We start from the raw sequence: 3592 nt of genomic DNA on the forward strand, positions 1-3592 counted from the left end.
TTATTTATTTATTTTACAGAGAGAGAGAGTGGGGTAAGGGCAGAGAGGGAGAGAGAGAATCTTGAGCAGACTCCTCACTGAGCTCAGAGCCCGATTCAGGGCTTGATCTCATGACCCTGAGATCATGACCTGAACCGAAACAAAGAGTAAGACATCCAACTGACTGAGCCACCCAGGCGCCCCATGAAAGCCATTCTTTTAAGATCGGAAACAAGACAGGGCACTAGGTGGCTCAGTCAGTTGGGTGTCTTACTCTTGGTTTTTGATGATTTCATGGGTGGTGGCATCGAGCCCTGCTTTGGGATCCTGCACTCAGTGGGGAGTCTGTTTGAAGATTCACTCCCTCTACCCTTCCCCCTACTTGCTATCTCTCTCAAAAATAAATGGATAAATCTTACAAACAAAAGATCAGAAACAATACAAGGATGCATACTTATGACACTTTTGTTCAAAATAGTATTAGAAGACATAGCTACAAAAATTTGGCAAGAAAAATAAACAAAAGTCAACCATATTAGAAAGAAAAAAGTAAAACTGTCATTATTTACAGAAGGTATGATATTATATATAGAAATATAGAAAACGCTAAAGGCTCTACCAAAAAAAAAAATCTTTAGAACTAATAAATTAATTCAGTAAATATTCAAGATGTGAAATTAATATAAGGGAGCATTTTTTTTTTGCTTTTGTGAGTCCATCAAAATCCTAAAGGAGAACACAGGCAGCAACCTCTTCGACCTCAGCCACAGCAACTTCTTCCTAGAAACATCACCAAAGACAAGGGAAGCAAGGGCAAAAATGAACTCTTGGGACTTCATCAAGATAAAAAGCTTTTGCAGAGCAAAGGAAACAGTCAACAAAACCAAAAGACAACCGACAGAATGGGAGAAGATATTTGCAAATGACATATCAGATAAAGGGCTAGTATCCAAAATCTATAAAGAACTTATCAAACTCAACACCCAAAGAACAAAGAATCCAATCAAGAAATGGGCAGAAGACATGAACAGACATTTTTCCAAAGAAGACATCCAAATGGCCAACAGACACATGAAAAAGTGCTCAATATCGCTCGAAATCAGGGAAATCCAAATCAAAACCTCAATGAGATACCACCTCACACCAGTCAGAATGGCTAAAATGAACAAGTCAGGAAAGGACAGATGTTGGCGGGGATGCGGAGAAAGGGGAACCCTCGTACACTGTTGGTGGGAATGCAAGCTGGTGCAGCCACTCTGGAAAACTGTATGGAGGTTCCTCAAAAAGTTGAAAATAGAGCTACCCTACAATCCAGCAATTGCACTACTGGGTATTTACCCCAAAGATACAAAAGTAGGGATCCGAAAGGGTACGTGCACCCTGATGTTTATAGCAGCAATGTCCACAATAGCCAAACTGTGGAAAGAGCCAAGATGTCCATTGACAGATGAATGGATAAAGAAGAGGTGGTATACATATACAATGGAATATTATGCAGCCATCAAAAGGGATGAGATCTTGCCATTTGCAACGACGTGGATGGAACTGGAGGGTATTATTTTGAGCGAAATAAGTCAATCAGAGAAAGACATGTATCATATGACCTCACTGATATGAGGAATCCTTAATCTCAGGAAACAAACTGAGGGTTGCTGGAGTGGGGGGTGGGGTGGGAGGGATGGGGTGACTGGGTGATAGACACTGGGGAGGGTATGTGCTCTGGTAAGTGCTGTGAATCGTGCAAGACTGTTGAATCTCAGATCTGTACCTATGAAACAAATAATGCAATATATGTTAAGAAAAAAAAAAAGAAGAAGATAGCAGGAGGGGAAGAATGAAGAGGGGGAAATCGGAGGGGGAGACGAACCATGAGAGATGATGGACTCTGAAAAACAAACTGAGGGTTCTAGAGGGGAGGGGGTGGGAGGGTGGGTTAGCCTGGTGATGGGTATTAAAGAGGGCATGTTCTGCATGGAGCACTGGGTGTTATGCACAAACAATGAATCATGGAACACTACATCTAAAACTAATGATGTATGGGGATTAACATAACAATAAAAACATTTTAAAAAAAAGAATAAATGCCCAAGAATAAATTTAAACAAGGAGTTAAAAGATTTGTACCCTGAAAAGTATAAGACATTCAAAAAAGAAATTAAAGAAGATACAAAGAAATGGAAAAATATTCTGTGCTCATGGATTTGAGAAAATAATGTTGTTAAAATATCCATACTTCTCAAAACAATCTACAGATTCAATGCCATTGTTATCAAATTTACAATGGCTTTTTTTCACAGAAATAAAGAAGTAGGTCCTAAAAGTGAATCTCTTATATAGATCTTTGTATGCATCTCTGATTATTCTCTTTTTTATTTTTAAGTTTTTAATATCAGTATAGTTAAAAATAAAATAAATAAATAAGAAAAATCCTAAAATATGTACTGAACCAGAAAAGACGTCAAATACCCAAAGTAATCTTGAGAAAGAAGAACAAACCTGGAGATACCTTTATTATTTCAAACTATATTACTAAGCTATAGTAATAAAAACTTAATATTGGCATAAAAACAGTTATACAGATCACTGGAAAAGTACAGGGAGTAAAATATAAACCCAATCAAGGGGCACCTGGGTAGCTCAGTCGTTAAGCATCTGCCTTCGGCTCAGGTCATGATCCTGGGGTCCTGGGATTGAGCCCCACGTTGGGCTCCCAGCTTGGCTGGAAGCCTGCTTCTCCTTTTCCAACTCCCCATGCTTGTGTTCCCTCTCTCACTGTCTCTCTCTCTCTCGTCAAATTAATAAATAAAAATCTTACAAAAAAATAAACCCATTCAAGATATTTTCATGTGTCTACTGGCCATCTGGATGTCTTTGGAGAAATATATGCTCATGTCTTCTGTTCATTTTTAATTGGATTCTTTTTTGGGGGGGGGTATTGAGTTTTGGAACTTCTTTATATATTTTGGATACTGTCCTTTTATCACATATGTCAGCAAATATCTTCTCCCATTCTGTAGTTTGCTTTTTAGTTTTGTTGATTGTTTCCTTTGCTGTGCAGAATTTTTTTTTTCTATTTTGAAAAGTTCTTATTCAGATTCTGGTTAGTTGACATACAGTGTAATAATAGTTTCAGGTGTACAATTTAGTGATTCAACACTTACATACAATACGTGGTGCTCATCACAAGTTAACTCTTAAGCTTTTTATTTAGTCCCAATAGTTTGTTTTTGTTTTTCTTTTCCTTGCCTCCAGAGACATAGCTAGTAAGAAATTGCTACAGATAATTTCAAAGAAGTTACTGCCTGTGTTCTATTCTAGACATTTTATAGTTTATAGTTTCAATCTCACATCAAATTTAGGTCTTTAATCCATTTTGAATTTATTTGTATATATGGTGTAAGTAAGTGCTCCAGTTTCGTTTTTCTTTCTTTCTTTCTTTCTTTCTTTCTTTCTTGCTTGCTTGCTTGCTTGCTTGCTTGCTTTCTTTTTTCTTGCTTTCTTTTTTCTTGCTTTCTTTCTTTCTTTTTCCTTCCTTCCTTCCTTCCTTTCTTTTTCTTTCTTTCTTTCTTTCTTTCTTTCTTTCTTTCTTTCTTTCTTTCTTTCTTTCTTTCTT

This window comes from Neomonachus schauinslandi, chromosome 7 (genome assembly GCF_002201575.2).
Source record: "Neomonachus schauinslandi chromosome 7, ASM220157v2, whole genome shotgun sequence".
In the NCBI taxonomy this organism is placed as follows: domain Eukaryota; kingdom Metazoa; phylum Chordata; class Mammalia; order Carnivora; family Phocidae; genus Neomonachus; species Neomonachus schauinslandi.